Consider the following 18,212-nt stretch of genomic DNA (forward strand, 5'->3'; position numbering starts at 1 on the left):
CTTCCATATCTTTTTGTATCTATCCACCGAAGGACCCGAGGGGTTTTCCTTCATTTGGGTTGCTGCCTACCTTGACTAATTTTGTGATTACTAGTGCTGAATTCTTTTTGTGTTTATCTATATCCCTCTGATGGTAGTTTCACAGCTGGGTAGTGGTGGCATATGTCATATGAAATAGAAAAAGGAAGCCAATAGTGCTCTCCATACAGGTAAGTATTAATAGTAATAAGAAATATACTTACAATAAAAAGAGCAAGATAACCGTTCTATGTGCCAGGCGTGGGTGAAACGATCCCCACCTAGGATTCTTTTGATTGTTAATTGCTGGTGCTTCAGTAGATGAAATCAGTGCCAGGTAAAAAAAAAAAAAAAGTAATACAATTTATATAGACTAACCACTACTAGTCAAGTAGCCAAATAATACTTTTATTAAACAGTAGGTAATAAAACCACAGCACGTTTCACCCTTTAGGGCTTTAGCAAGTGGAATAAAATAAATACCTGGCAGCTAGACATATAATGAGTGAGGTCCGAGCGATTAAACACATAAAATTATCTAGACATGGGTATAAGTATCTTAAGAGTAAAATAATAAAATAGTAAAATAGACTAAACATGCTAGGTATGTATATATATATATATGCTTCTGAATGCATCAATTCAAATGTTGGCTCCAAAATTATGTCATCATCACGTGAACACAACAGCGATCACATGACTTTACTTTCAATATTAAAATTAACTTAAAACTAGAGAATAGGGGTCATACTTGCAGTATATACATATAAAATAAAGATACTTTAAAAACAAGATGAATATAAGCTATGGGAGTGCAGCATTATGGGAAGTGTAGTTTTGCGATCTGCCATTTAACTACAAACTATGGTGGTCCGCCAGATCGGCACCACCTGCTACTGGTGAACCGGTAAGGTATTTCTTAAACCCCTTGCACTTTCTTCAATGTATTCAAGATTTACTGTTTCAAATTGGTATAATACATTTATTTGTTTCTTTGGATCTTTGAATACGGTCTTAGCTTCACTGCTCAGTTCCAATGATGTTCTTTTGGACTTTCTTTGAAAACTTCAAATTACCATCACTCATTTATAATCTGTTACACCAAATACTAGATAAATACTGACAAAAGTCCCAGTTCTGACAAAACTAAGCTGTGTAATTGAAACTACTAAGTAATATTAGTGTTAAATGTTTGAATCTCTTCTTATTTGTCGAACATTTACCCAATAAAACATCCTCTCCTCAATCCCTTAAAGTGTTAAAATGAAAACTCACTTTAGTTTTTATTATTTTATTTATTTTAAATGAGCAAGTTATTGTTATGAACCATAAAATGATATGAACAGTAGCATTTGTAAGAGTTAGACACTTGTTTGACCTTTATTGTACCTTCAAACTAAAATAAAGAGTTTTACTTCAGTGACGATAACAGCATTACATGTCTCTGCATGAACCATTTGGGTGCAATGAGCTTACTGAGGTTATAAATGATACAATCAATGGTGATTATATCATTAAGAATTATTATAATCATAGGAACTGCAAATCGTGAACATGTAAAATGCTAAAAATGTTCAAGCTGGTATCATTCGGAAATAACCATATAATGAACAACTCCACAGTAACTATAAAATGTCAAGGTAGCAGCAAAGCTGAAAGGCTAATGTGTGTACAATTATTTCCACATATATTTCCTATAATTTCTTGGGGTAAATTGAGCTTCAAGGTATAGCCTGTATAACCATATAGAAAACACATAGGATTGTTCACTAAGGTTTGAATGGCCCATATCAAACAGGGCAAACCCATTTGCTGCAAATTGGGACATTTGCCTCCATTTAACTTTTTATTTTTGGGGGGAAATTCTGTGTTTTTATTGAGGTAAAGATAAGGACTTTACAGGCATAAAGAAAAACAAAGATGTACATATGTTGCATAACAAGAACAGTCTTTAGGTAATACCTCCTTTAAAAAAAAAATGTAATTAGGCATCAGAGTTAAATACACGTCTAAATAATGAGTGAGGTCCGAGCGATTAAACACATAAAATTATCTAGACATGGGGATAAGTATCTTAAGAGTAAAATAATAAAATAGTAAAATAAACTAAACATGCTAGGTTCACAATAGATAACCCCCCTGGAACCACTTGTATACCAACACTTTAAACAATTTTAAACAAAGACCTAGCTATGGCAATTTAAAATGGCATCTACAGGGCAAAAATGCTGTGAGTCAGCACATAATGAAAGAGCTTCGGTCAGCCGATTCGTCTAAGAGGTATCCATAGGTGTTTCATTGGGGCAGGCCATATAACAGTATCAGGACGCCCCTCCAGCCCAAAGCCAGAATGAGGGCCGAATCCTCTGAACAATGGGCCTGATAATAGGGATACAGCAGATGTTGCTTGGTGCCTGCAGTCACTTCCTGTCATGGTAATATACCCCAACATGCAAGAATAGTCCAGATAGTCTAGAGGCAAGAAAACAAGATACGTCTTACCGGACCTTAGAATGGCCGGACTAGACGAGGACAAGAAAAGACAGAGTCCAAAACGAGCCGAGGTCAAGGGTGAAATATATTTTTTATGTACTTTAAATGTAATTAATGTGTTGTAGGAATGTAGAAATATTATAAGTTATTATTCTAAGCATATCCATACATTAAGGGGTCATACATAAGCATATATATTACAAACATACTGTAATTTATACACATATGGCTCTAGTCAAGAATGATGGATGGAGACTTGTGGACCCTGTTGATAATAACCTTTGACCTAGCCTTGAAAGCCTGAATTCCTTTGAAGACTCACATTTCTACAGGCAATTATTCATTACATCATGTATATAGAAGTTCTTTGTCTTACATATATTGCCGCTAAATATAACGTATGACTTTAATCATAGATTTCAAATGATGCTAACTCACACCCCTTTTTCTAAGATAGCCACTTATTTTAAAGTAAGGCAATCTTATGTATACTCCCCTCTGTAACTGAATTTTAAACCCATAAAACTAATTGTAGTTTAGAATTCGTGGCCAATACCTTTAACATCAAAAATGGATAACACCTGGAACATTGCTATGTATTGGACAAAGACTGTTAATGACATATGTTATTACCGGATGATGTGTTATGTTTGAATAAACATAAGTTAAACTGCAAGATACTTGATTCGATTTGTTAAGAAAACTGGTATGTGACAAACAAAGATTTCACGGAATGCCAATTTCCTACAAAGGGGACAGAGAGACAGTGAAAACTAGAACAAGCCAAGGACTGGTACACAGGAGAGCAAACCAGCGAACAAGACAAGCAAGGATAAAGAGAAAACGGAGTCAGGAACAAAGCCAAGGTCTAGCACCAGAAAAACACAACTGAACGATACAAGCACTAAAGGGAACTGAACAGAAACCACGATAGGGCAAGGTACTAAGGGAAAAGGTGAGTATAAATACCCTAGTATTCAATTTGATTGCCCCCTGTCATATCCACGCCCCCAAACGGTGAGTGTATGGGGAATGTGGCATGACAGGGGCCAATGGGAGACCGTTTTTATATTTCGGCTCCCACTGTCCCTATAAGAGCACGCCCGAGACATGCAGCACGCTCTTAGAGTCAGGCGGGACATGTGACCGCTTCTCGCGGTTACTGCCCACATTTCTGGTATTGCCGTCGGATGAGCCGCGCGCGGCTCATGCAAAAGCAGGACCGTGCGCGGCGAGAACAGAGGACCCCGGCCGGCCCCTGGAGAGGGTAAGTACCGCTACACTTCCGTTGGACAGTTTACCACTTGCATGTGCGGCGAGGGAGGCTAAGCTTTGTGTGAAGCTCAGACTATGCAGGCCAGCACTCTCAGGGACAAACTCTTGAGTGCGTGGTGTGCCTGGAGAAGGCCATTTCACTCCCTGCATCTCGCTGTTCCGGACTCCTGTTCAAACCACGATGGGGTGGTTACTGTGCGCTCCAGCAGCTTCACCCAGAAGCATGAGAATATCACATCCAGTCACCACAGGGAACTTTCAAGGGACCCATGCTGCACCCTCCGGGTCTGTTGCAGGGCCTGCTCCATATGGAAAGTTGCATTCACAGGTTTTTTTTTTTCATAATTAAAGTTTATTTTTTTATAAGCAAAGAGAAAATGCAATACAGTGCATCTTTCGGTACATTGTAAGACTTGTATATACATATACACTGTGTGCAGAATTATTAGGCAAATGAGTATTTTGACCACATCATCCTCTTTATGCATGTTGTCTTACTCCAAGCTATATAGGCTCGAAAGCCTACTACCAATTAAGCATATTAGGTGATGTGCATCTCTGTAATGAGAAGGGATGTGGTCTAATGACATCAACACCCTATATCAGGTGTGCATAATTATTAGGCAACTTCCTTTCCTTTGGCAAAATGGGTCAAAAGAAGGACTTGACAGGCTCAGAAAAGTCAAAAATAGTGAGATATCTTGCAGAGGGATGCAGCACTCTTAAAATTGCAAAGCTTCTGAAGCGTGATCATCCAACAATCAAGCGTTTCATTCAAAATAGTCAACAGGGTCGCAAGAAGCGTGTGCAGAAACCAAGGCACAAAATAACTGCCCATGAACTGAGAAAAGTCAAGCGTGCAGCTGCCAAGATGCCACTTGCCACCAGTTTGGCCATATTTCAGAGCTGCAACATCACTGGAGTGCCCGAAAGCACAAGGTGTGCAATACTCAGAGACATGGCCAAGGTAAGAAAGGCTGAAAGACGACCACCACTGAACAAGACACACAAGCTGAAACGTCAAGAATGGGACAAGAAATATCTCAAGACTGATTTTTCTAAGGTTTTATGGACTGATGAAATGAGAGTGAGTCTTGATGGGCCAGATGGATGGATTGGTGAAGGGCAGAGAGCTCCAGTCCGACTCAGACGCCAGCAAGGTGGAGGTGGAGTACTGGTTTGGGCTCGTATCATCAAAGATGAGCTTGTGGGGCCTTTTCGGGTTGAGGATGGAGTCAAGCTCAACTCCCAGTTTCTGGAAGACACCTTCTTCAAGCAGTGGTACAGGAAGAAGTCTGCATTCTTCAAGAAAAACATGATTTTCATGCAGGACAATGCTCCATCACACGCGTCCAAATACTCCACAGCGTGGCTGGCAAGAAAGGGTATAAAAGAAGAAAATCTAATGACATGGCCTCCTTGTTCACCTGATCTGAACCCCATTGAGAACCTGTGGTCCATCATCAAATGTGAGATTTACAAGGAGGGAAAACAGTACACCTCTCTGAACAGTGTCTGGGAGGCTGTGGTTGCTGCTGCACGCAATGTTGATGGTGAACAGATCAAAACACTAACATAATCCATGGATGGCAGGCTTTTGAGTGTCCTTGCAAAGAAAGGTGGCTATATTGGTCACTGATTTGTTTTTGTTATGTTTTTGAATGTAAGAAATGTATATTTGTGAATGTTGAGATGTTATATTGGTTTCACGGGTAAAAATAAATAATTGAAATGGGTATATATTTGTTTTTTGTTAAGTTGCCTAATAATTATGCACAGTAATAGTCACCTGCACACACAGATATCCCCCTAAAATAGCTATAACTAAAAACAAACTAAAACCTACTTCCAAAAATATTCAGCTTTGATATTAATGAGTTTTTTGGGTTCATTGAGAACATGGTTGTTGTTCAATAATAAAATTAATCCTCAAAAATACAACTTGCCTAATAATTCTGCACTCCCTGTATATACATATATATACATGCAGTGTTATACATCCAACATCTTTATTCATTTATTGAATATGACCAAGTGGTCATTACATTGGTAACCATTGATACAAAGATTTGGTTTGTCAGGGCATTGTGTGTAGGCCTTCTGAAGGCATCAAGATGTACTCCGAAAGACATTCTCGTCATTAAGCAGAATCCCTCTTTATTATCTGCTTATAGGTATTTCGAAATATACGAGCATGCTTCGTATCTGGTATTTTCAGTTTATGAAACCAATTACTTATGGAGAGATGTACTAAAATAAAAAGAAAAAAACTTAAAATAAACCTAAAAACACATGAACCTAAAAACTTATCTTGTATATTGTGACCATAACAACCGTGTAGAGGTGTGTAGGGAGTACAACGAGATTGAGCTAGAGAGTTTGATTATTGTCTTGGTAGCAGTGGGTAGTAGGTATCTACCATGGCTTCCGGATTTGGGATATACGTGATTGCAAGCTAGGGGATGTTATAGGCATATTTCCGTATGCATAATTAAGATTCAGTTTGTCCACTAACATTGTTTCTGTGGGACATATGGATGATTTCCAATCTAGAGACAAAGGCCTTCTCATGGAAGCTAGTCTGGGGTGGAAATTCTAACCATAAGAATGATTCTAATGACATTGGAACTTTGAGCTTTAATGCTCTAAATAGTTTTGCCACAGTGGCCCAAAATAGCTTTATTTCTCTACAATCCCACCAGACATGAGTTATAGTACCCCTATAAAAGTTGCACCTCCAACACCTATCAGAATCATTTTTTGTGTATATGTTTGAGTCTGTCTGGTGTGAGATACCAGCAATAGATCAGCTTGCACTGGGCCTCAACATGTGAGAAGCATCGAGTCATTCCTCTCAATGCATTCAGCCTCTTAACCCATCTTTCTTGTGTAGCTGTTTTCCCTGTTTCTCTCTCCATTGTGATATAACTGTCAGTGGAGCTAGGGTTCTAGGGTTGGTTAGTATTTTGTAGCATTTGGAGAGCAATTTGAGTTTCAGTGGGGCGTTCCAACAAGAGGAGAGCAAGCTTTGTGCGTCTCTCTTCTCTGATTGGGATGTTCTCTCCACAAATTTTACATGGTCTAGAATTGCACTTTTAACTTGTAGATATAGAAAGGTGAAGTTTGATAGTAGTTTACAGGTTTCTTGGAAGGTTGGGAAAGGGATATGTTTTCCTCCCTCTATTAGTTGAGATAATTTTGTTATTGCTTTTCCTATTGGCGTACTGACAGCCACGGTGATATGGCTTTCAATGAATCAAGAGGTGCTAACCAGTGAAACTTGGAGATGGAGTGTGGTGTGTATAAAAGGCATCCCAAGCTACAGTTGACGCTCTTGTAGTTGGAAATAAGCTTAGGGTTTTGTTGCGGAAGGACGGCAGGGTCCACATATTAGCAGAATAGGGTCTCTGTGGGACTGAGCCCGCCACCCTTGCTTTTTTCTTATTCCATATAAAGGTGAAGAATAGCTTTTGCATTTTGTCACAGTCATTTTTGGGCACATAGACAGGGATCATCCGGAAAGTATACAGAAGTTTAGGAAGGTCCATCATCTTGAGGGCATTTATGCGGCCTGACCATTACATTTTCACATCTTTCCAACTTTCTAACTCTTGGCGTAATGTAGCGAGTAAGTGTAAGTGGTTGTGTTTAAATATCGTTGTGAGTGTTTTAGTGATTTATACTCCCAAGTATACCACAAATTCATCCCTCCAGTCAAACTGGAATTGTTGGGATAAAAGTAGTTGTTTGTCATGTGACATGTGGATAGGTAAGGCCTGGGTCGTTTTGGTATTAAGCTTATAGAAGGATATGGAGCCGAAGGAGGACAATAGGTCCATTAAGTGTTTCGGGTTTACTAATCGTCAAAATGATGTCATTCACAAATAATGATAGTTTATGCATCTGATCTCCAATAATTACTCCTCGTACATCTGGGGACATCAAATAAGTTAGGCTAGAGGTTCCAAACAGAGAATAAATAGAAGGGGTGATAGTGGGCACCCCTGTCTCGTCCCATTGGAAATGTGGAATGGTGAGGATATGAAACCTACACTGGCTACGCTTGATGTCTGGTGAGTGTACAGTGCCATCATTGCAGTAATAAATGGTGGTGGGAACCCAAACTTAATGAGTACCTTCCTCATATATTGCAATTAAGTCTGTTGAAGGCCTTCTCAGCATCAAGTGCTAGGAGAAGGCCTTCTGTCGTCTCTGTATTGAGGCGATGAATTACATTGAGTAGGTGCCTGGAGTTGTCTGAATGAAGCCTGATTGGTTGTGATGGACAAGGGTTGGTAGCAAAGAGCTGAGTCATTCAGCTAAAGTGCCACAGCCCCCGGCTCGCCGTGATGCGCGGTCGAACCCGACCGATGCGACCGTGCCTACGAACTGAGCCTACCTGCTCAGCGGCGAGTCGGGAACTGCTCCGCCAGATCCTCCTGCCCGTCTGCTCTTAATAAATATGGCGCTGACCATGCGGTCGCGGCCATATATAGTCCCGCCCCCCAGGCTTGCATTAACGCACACTTACGTTCTGGGATCAGAGGTCACCCTCTGACCAATCACAGCCAAAGGAGGGATATTTAAATCCCTGAAGTTCCCTGGATTATTGCCCTGTTGTGGTTTCCGTTCCTTGTTCCCGAGAGTGCATTTTCTTGTCCTGTTTTTGATATTTCCGATATTTTGACCTTGGCTATTCCTGACTATTCTGATTTCTGGTTTCCCTGACTTAGGTTGTTAAACAATATTGTGTAATTCTGGCTTCCTTGACCTCGGCTATCCCTTGACCATTCTCTGTCTTTAACGTATTAGTCCGGCCATTTTAAGGACTGGTTTACATTCTATCCTTTTCTGTTCTGTCTATTTAGATGTTACATAGTTCTGCCTGCTGGACCACACTAGCAAGACATAAGGTCTTGGCGTACAGCTTCGTGTCTATATTAAAAAGCGAGATGGGGTGGGGATTTGCACATATGGTTGGCTTTTTGCCTGGTTTGGGCAGTGTAGCTATGTGGGCCAAAAGCATTTCTTTAGGTAGGGCTCCCACTTAGAAGCATGTATTAAATAGTCTCAACAAATGAGGGGCTAGTTGGTCTTGGAAGGATTTGTAGTAAATTGCTGGTACGCCATCCCGCCCTGGGCTCTTGGCTAGAGGCAGAGCCTGAATGTGTCAAAGAAGTTCCTCAAGTGTAATTGATTATGTAAGTTCCAGTATATTTTCTTCTGGACTTCTGGGTAATTGGATTGAGTCTAGGAATGTGTTGATTTGCGATGATGTTGGGGTGTGGGTGGTAGTGCCATCTTTTAAATTGTAAAGTGAGCTATAATAGCAAATTCCTGAATGATTTGGTCAGGATTTATGATTTTTTGTCCTTGAGCTGAGAATATATATACTAGTTTAGTAGACATTGTTCTCTTTTTAAGTTGGGAGGCAAAGACAGCTCCTGCTTTATTATTATATAAAATATCATTGTTTGAACCTCCCTAGTAAAAAATAGTTTTTTTGCTATTTTAAATTCCTGAAGTTGGCTTTTAACTATTTTGATTTCTTGTGCTTATTGTGGCAAAGGGGTCATCTTATTAGTGACGGTTAGTTCGGTAAGGCGCTAAGATCTAAATAGGCCTTTAATCTTTGCGCTTTTGCTCTGCTTGTATGTTTGATTAGTACGCATCCAAAGTACGCCTTATGGGCCAACCACAATGATTCCACCCCTGTGGCGGGTGTGCTATTATGTATAAAATATATGTCTATTTCCTTATGGATATCCTCTAGTATATGTGGATTTGTAAGAAAGTGCTTGTTCATTCGCCAGGAGAATTACCCCTGGAGGGGAGTTGTTCACCCAGTTGTAGCATTACCGGTGCATGGTCCGACTATGAGATCAGACCCACTTTAGTGTCTACTACTTTGGTAATAAGTGATCCGTGTAATAAGAAGTGGTCTATCCGGGAGTATGAAATAAGGGCCATAGAGTGGAATGTGTAGTCTCTTTCCAAAGGATGAGCCACTTGACATTGATCAATATAGCCTTGCCAATAGAGTTTGGTTTAGTTTTTGTGTTATTTCCCTTCTATGTGTTAGTGTAGACTGTGCCATGTCCCCATATGATATGGTATCCATATAATCGTCCATGATAAAGTTGAAATCTCCCCCCACAATCTCCTCGCCGAAGCGCCATTTGTCAATAGTTCGAAATATATGATCTAAGAAATGTACTTGATCTGTATGTGGACTGTATATATTGACCAGTGTGTACTGTGCATTGTTAATGTAGCACTGCACTACCAGGTATCTGCCATGTCACCAAAGAAAAAGCTATATCTTTGCTTATAAGGATCGAGACTCCTATTTTCTTCTTTGAGAAGCATGCATGATGATCTACAGGAAACTGGCAAGAGTAAAATTTAGGGTGGTTGCCCCTTTTAAAATGCATTTTTTGGATGAACACTACATGAGCATCAGATTTTTTGGCTTCCTGAAGTGCCATACGACATTTGTGGGAAGAGTTGAGACCCTTAGTATTTGGGGAAAAAAATGTAAGTAGCGAAGCTTTGTAGTAGTATGTCTTCTCTCATTCTATTTTTGTCTTTCTTAGTTACTTATGGTCTTTGCCAGTGGTCTGGTCCCACTCCCGCTCTACCATTATTCCTTGCATTTTCTTTTTCATTATGTTTCCTTTTGTTTAACCCTCTCATTGCGTTATAGCTCCCTAGATCTCGCAGGCATCAAATTTCCTTAGGGTAGTTATATTTCGACCTCCCTTGAAGTGTCACGGTCCTCACATATTCGTATGCATCAATCACAAAAATATACCAATAATGAGATAAAATTAAAAAACAAGAAAACAAGCAAACTATAACTATATACAGGTGCATGCTAACTACAGGCATCTTCCCACCAAGCACCCAGGTAAGGGCTATATAAGAAAAAATTACAGTGTAAATTAGGTACACCGTATCAGCTCCATAGTGGGCCTGGTGGAGGCGTGAGCGCTAGGTGTGAAAAAGAAATTAAACATACTGAGTACAGGGCCAGAACATCAGTGACCATGGATGTTTGACTAAGAAGAGTAAATTTCCCAAAATTTATAAAGCTAGTGCATGGCCTAAATGGGTGCCAAGAGTTTGCACATTTAAACCTTTCTGTGTACTTTAAGTACATTAACGTACATTAAAACCTTAGTGAAATGTTTTTTTTTTTTCATCATTATGAATGCCAGTCAATTTCAAGGTTGTATAACATGGCAGCCACATTGGCATTTAAATCAACTGCCAAGTTTCTTAGTCCTATAAACTGTGGGCAATGCTACCCAATCTAACAGACATTTATGAAGAAACAAAATAAACACAAACAATGAAAAGGCATATTTGTAGCAATAATACCATAACGGTCCAACTTGAAAACTTAATGACTAGAAAGGTGTTCAAACAAAGTTCTGTCACTTCATCACCACTTCGTCACCACTACTCTCTGCCACTCCCCTGTCACTCGAGTTGGAGGTGGTGCTGCGTTTCTCGACGTAGGTTCCTCCTGTGTCAGGTGAATATTCCATTGTGGTAGTACTTTATGACCTTCCTCCTGCATAGAAATAACTTTATCAGCTCAATTTTTGTGGACAATAAGTCAGTAGGAAAGCCCCACTTATATGGGATCTGTGCCTCTCTCAGTGCTCTCGTGATAACACCAAAGGACCTTCTTTTGGCTAAAGTGGCAGGGGAAAGGTCAGCATGTATTCCAGCAGATTGTCCCGTCAAGCGTGTGGGGTCTCGAGCCGCCTGCATCAGCCTCTCCTTGACACTAAAACAATGGATCCTAACGATAGTGTTATGTGGGAATGCTGCCGGGAGATTTTGTGGATTCATGAGCCTATAAGCCCTGTCTAGTTAACATGAGCTGAGGTGTCAGGCAGTAATGTTTTTAAAAAACTGCTCACGGTAATCATTTAATTCTGGATTTCTTTTTTTTTTTTTAGTCAATCAATTTTTATTAATTCAGGCAGAGATATGGGTACAGAATGAAGAAGGGGGTTACAAATGAAAATTTTCATACAAGCTGGGAGCATGACATCAATTAATCGCAACATTTACATGCAAAGAGTGTAGCTGGTTGCTATGATAGGCATTTTACATAACAAACACTGTATGATAAATAGTATCAGAACAAGTTGACTACCAAGAACGGGTTTACGGTCGAGCAGTATCTTCAGGGAGATTGTCGAGTGCTACTGGAATAAAATTGTTAATTCTGGATTTCTGAGGTCTGATATGCCTCCCATTCTGATGTTATTCTTGGGGGCTCTATCTAAGGTCCCAAGTGAGGTATCAGAAAGCTTGCCAGGACACCCCTAGTGTGGGTAGAGTACTTTGGCTATAGTACCAGCTTGGTATCTGGAAATATTCTCAGGAAATCTAATACAACAGTACACCTCAAGTGAATGCACACAGGTAATACCTAACACAGTATGTAAAATTCAGGTCAAACAGATGAATTTACAAAAATATAAGAACAGTAATACATAGTGCTTTCTCTAAATATAAAATCACACTTAAGAACCAGAGGAATCAAACTCGCACTGTGAAGACCCATATCAGGCTCTATCTAGGGAGCTTCAAAGGCAGCCTGGAGCTCCTTATATAGAGCCTGATATGGCTCTTCATGCCTTCTTTATTGTAATATAGGGGTCTTGTTGACCCCCATAGAGTTTTTCTTTATTTACTTTTTAAACAATTTAATGTGTTGACTGATTAGCGAGTACTGTCAAACAACCACTTAATAAACCCTTGCATTGCTGAGGGTTATTTAAATATTTCCCCACCGACTGCTTATGCTGCCATTTGGCTAATAGTGCTTAAAATGATAATTCACTCAGCCCAACAGATTTCTAACTATATTTTGGTTTAGTAAATATTAGGATTGTCTATGCGACTGGAATTCAGTAATTTTCTGCAAAATTTGCCTAGCCGTTCAAAATCCGGTGTTTATTGAATAACCTGACAGTTTCAAACAGACTAGTATCAATGTACATTAAGTACTGTGGATTTAATATTTTATATGCCTGGAATATTTGTATATTTATTTTTAAAAGGTCTGTTTTCAAAGCTAGCAGTACCTCTGAATGGCAAATTAAATGGGATCTTTAGGCACATAAGGTGTAAGAATACAAAAATAATAATTCTGATATTTTTTTATTATACCTGATACACGCATTTTGCCCAAATTGCACAAGACAAATTGCACAAGACAAATTGCACAAGACAAATTGCACAAGACAAATTGCACTATAGCTCCGCCTCTGCCTCTCCCTCTTCAGACTGAAAGAAAAAGAAAACACAGGAAACATACAAGCATGTGTACCTTCCCTAAAACCCACAACATTGAGTTGCTTCTCTCTTACAGTAAAAACATGAAACACTTTTGTAGGAATGAATGGGTCAATCTTTATTCTTTCAGATGTGTTATCTTTTTCTATCATGAATGAAGCAGTTAATGGACTAAAGTGCTAGTGCACATGAATTGTCATATGGATTTATATAGCCTTGTACAGAGCTGTGTATTAATATCTGCCCTTACTTCACTGTTCTACATATTTCATAAACCTTTATTGCACAGCAGGGAATTAGGTAATACTACAGAGCACAACTGATATCATTATAAGGATCAAGACTGGCAGAGTGATCTCAATTACTTATTGGTTCCTGCAGATGGTATTGGAGAATCTGAAGATCCTGGGGATTTGCAGAAAACGACAGGCATTTAAAGATGAGTTTGTTAATTTGTTTATTTGTCATGTGTTATATCATAATGCATTAAAAAAGAGAAAGAGAATGCACACCAGAAATCACAATAAATAATCAACCAGGTTTAATAAAACCAATATCAGGTTGAAATACAAGGCAAACATTTTTTACAATTAAACAATATATAAAGTGATACATAAATAGGCATAACACATAAGCAATAAACAATAATAGTATACCAAAATTCTCACAAGCCTATGGACAGAAACAGAAATCAAAAATAACCCCCCAACGTTTCGGCACCTCCTGGTTGCCTTTATCAAGGGTGTTTATATCCACACACCACTAGTCTCCTTAAATAGCACTTACACATCTGATGGCCATCAGTATGAAAGGGAAGCCAAAAACCGGAAGTGACAAAGCCACCTCCCCCTCTTGGCTTCACCACATATATACAAAAATGCTCCTTAATCCACAACAGTCACCATTATTCCACATTTGTCAGCATGAAAAGATATTAATAGCAATCTATTACATTACCTATCAAAGGTTACCAACTAATCTCTAGCGACACACTGTGATCGAAAATATCCGGCTTGGCAAAATGAGCTAGTTGTTACGCGCATGCGCAATGAAATGAGGTCCGAGCAGCCATCTTGGTTGCTGGCAAAGGGAGTCCTAACAAACCCGCGCGCGCACAATGATGTATAACGACACCTGATCGTAGTGTGCATGCGCGAACGGACACAATATCGCCATATTACTCAATGGTTAAAGATTATACAAAAAAGAACATAAGAAGGACATAACCTCATTCAAGGTAACATGACTATAAGGGATACTATAAACACATCCCCTACCATTATTCCATGATGTATATAGTAAGACTAAAATGGAAAAAGGAGAATAGAAAGAAGAAAAAAGAGAGAAAGACAGTAGTGCTATATTTCTAGGGTTAATCAATATACCCAATTATTAATACTATTTATGACAAAAGTGCCGATGGTTTGGTGAGAGCGTTTTCTAGTAGGGGATATAACATGGAAACCCTGACAGATTGTAAAAATCGGGCAAAATTGTTACCTAGAGAACAATTGTTAAGTAAGAAAGTGAGAAGTAAAACTTTGGGTACCCCATGTGTGACAACCTATTCGACACATTCTAAGGAAATTAGGCACATTGTCAATAGACATTGGAAAATCTTACAATTTGATCCCAAGTTGAAAGCATGTTTTAATGAGAAACCTTTGTTTTCATTTACAAGGCACAGAAATTTCCGGGACCGACTTATGCGGAATGTCGGTTTACAAGATACTACGGCTGGAATGGAGACATGGCTTAAGACACCAGTGGGTATGTACAGATGTGGGCACTGCATTAATTGCAGTGGTGTAATTACTGGGAATTGTTTTGCCCATCCAAGGACTGGCAAGAAATATCCTATTAAGGAATTTCTTAATTGCCAGACGGAATTTGTAGTGTACATGCTCAAGTGTCCTTGTGGCCTAGCATATGTGGGGGAGACCACTAGAAAGTTTACTGCGCGATTGAGAGAACACAAGAGTAGTATCAGGACTGGGAAAATTCAGTATCCAGTAGCCCGTCACTTCTTTGAAAAACGACATACAGTATCTCCGTTGAGATACATGATTTTGGAAACAGTGAAACCTTTGATGAGGGGTGGATCTAGGGAGATGTTGTTGAAACGGCGTGAATTACACTGGATATATGAATTACAGACTTTAGATCCTAAGGGTCTTAATGAAGAGCGGGACCTCTCCCCTTTTTTGTGATAGGATTATGGACATCCACTTTGCTTTTGTGTAGTTTTATATCATGATTGATTTTATTTTTCACTTGTTTGTTTAGATTTCGATGTGTGTTTTACTGGACGATCATAATTTATGCAGGAATGGATCCAATAGAACTATTTCGGAACAATTGGAAGATTGACCATGAGAGGACTGTGGACCTGATGTTAATACGATGGATTTGTGGACATACTCCCCTAAGAAATACGGGATAATTAAATGAGAAATAGATGATCCTACACTGTACCTCTGTGATATTTGCTATAAGAAAATTGTGATCTAGATGGCATAATTGTGTCATGTTTATTTAGGAATTTCTGCCACTGCTGTATTTAATTGCTGTGATGTACATTTGATGGTTAATTTATACTGGAGGGGTAAATGAACCACGAGGACCAATTTCTGATAACGTATTCATTCTCATACCTTCTGAGATATAATGTATATATAGTTAAGGATATTAGGCAGATGTAATTGCATGCTTTTTCATGTTGCTATGTAGCAATATATTACATTGATTCAGTGGATTTTTCTTTTTTAGAAAATGTGTTAATGATCTGTTATCCTGTTTAACACACATTTGGAATAATTAATAAACACTTGATACACTTATAAGGACCTTTTGCACTGTTTTTGGTGTGTTTCTTTAAGATATTGGTGTAGGTGTGGTATTACCAATAGTATTAATAATTGGGTATATTGATTAACCCTAGAAATATAGCACCACTGTCTTTCTCTCTTTTTTCTTCTTTCTATTCTCCTTTTTCCATTTTAGTCTTACTATATACATCATGGAATAATGGTAGGGGATGTGTTTATACTATCCCTTATAGTCATGTTACTTTGAATGAGGTTATGTCCTTTTTATGTTCTTTTTTGTATAATCCTTAACCATTGAGTAATATGGTGATTGTGTCCGTTCGCGCATGTGCACTACAATCAGGTGTCGTTATACATCATTGTGCGCGCGCGGGTTTGTTAGGACTCCCTTTGCCAGCAACCAAGATGGCTGCTCGGACCTCATTTCATTGCGCATGCGCGTAACAACTAGCTCGTTTTGCCGAGCCGGATATTTTCGATCACAGTGTGTCGCTAGAGATTAGTTGGTAACCTTTGATAGGTAATGTAATAGATTGCTATTAATATTTTTTTATGCTGACAAATGTGGAATAATGGTGACTGTTGTGGATTAAGGAGCATTTTTGTATATATGTGGTGAAGCCAAGAGGGGGGGGTGGCTTTGTCACTTCCGGTTTTTGGCTTCCCGTTCATACTGATGGCCATCAGATGTGTAAGTGCTATTTAAGGAGACTAGTGGTGTGTGGATATAAACACCCTTGATAAAGGCAACCAGGAGGTGCCGAAACGTTGGGGGATTATTTTTGATTCCTGTTTCTGCCCATAGGCTTGTGAGAATTTTGGTATACTATTATTGTTTATTGCTTATGTTTTATGCCTATTTATGTATCACTTTATATATTGTTTAATTGTAAAAACAAATTTCCTTGTATTTCAACCTGATATTGGTTTTATTAAACCTGGTTGATTATTTATTGTGATTTCTTGTGTGCATGACTGCTGACCCAAATACCAAAACCGTTACCCCCAATAACGACATGACACCTGATTGTTGGGTAAGGGCAATGGCCACAGCTTTATTAAACTTTAACACAGCCAGCATTTCCACCTGTCAGCTGTTGGGGTGACTACCCAACAGACAGATACTCCAAGTCTTTATCCAGAGTTCGTTCAGCCTGCCTTCGGCCATCAGCCCTAGCAGGCTGCGACTCCCCAAATCCTTTCCGTGCATTACGTGCGCTGGCCAGGAACTCCGCCATAGCTGTGACAAAACAAGAACAGAAACAAACAACACCACAAGCCAAAAACCATCACATAGCATGGGAAAATTGGAGAGGGCGGGCGGGAAACTGTTCCAGACTGCTCCTTCTGCACTGGTGAGTCCCACTCCTCTGCTCTCCTTCTTATATCCCACCATATAGGCAACAATGTATCTTTTTTATTCCCACCCCCTTACTGCAGGGCAGCAGTCATGCCTCCCCTTCCTTGCAGTCCAGGGGATATCTTGACTGCTGACCCAAATACCAAAACCGTTACCCCCAATAACAACATGACACCTGATTGTTGGGTAAGGGCAACGGCCACAGCTTTATTAAACTTTAACACAGCCAGCATTTCCACCTGTCAGCTGTTGGGGTGACTACCCAACAGACAGATACTCCAAGTCTTTATCCAGAGTTCGTTCAGCCTGCCTTCGGCCATCAGCCCTAGCAGGCTGCGACTCCCCAAATCCTTTCCGTGCATTACGTGCGCTGGCCAGGAACTCCGCCACCGCGATGCCGGCCCTCCCTCTCCTTCTCCGGCATCGCGCCCCCCGCAGCCAGCGCCTTTTCTATACCCGACTGCAGCCCCGCATTAAAAATGTCCAATCCTATTTGGTTCGGGTGCACTCCGTCCGCCCTCATCAAATTCCGATTGTCCCCCTCCAGCTCCACATGCCGAACCGCCACACCACCAAGCCGCCGCACAAACCGAGAGATCGTCATGTTGAGCTTGCGCCTGCTCCGCTCCAGACCCTTGGCATGCGGCAAGACCTGCCAGCCAGGACGGGGAACAATCTCCGACCAAATCAGGGTACAGTCTGCGAATAGCGCCAAACACCGGGCCAAGTCGTGCTTGACAGAGTGCATCAGATCCACCAATCTAACCCTCCCTAAATCATTACCTCCCGCATGGATCACAATTGTAACAGCCCCCAACACGAACCTGCTCAGGGCCACGCACTCCGGATAGACTTGCCTCCAGGACAGACCCAGTACACCCCTCCAGCGTACCCTTGCTATGTCCATGGAGATCCCT

Source organism: Pelobates fuscus, chromosome 2, assembly GCF_036172605.1.
Source record: "Pelobates fuscus isolate aPelFus1 chromosome 2, aPelFus1.pri, whole genome shotgun sequence".
Classification (NCBI taxonomy): Eukaryota; Metazoa; Chordata; class Amphibia; order Anura; family Pelobatidae; genus Pelobates; species Pelobates fuscus.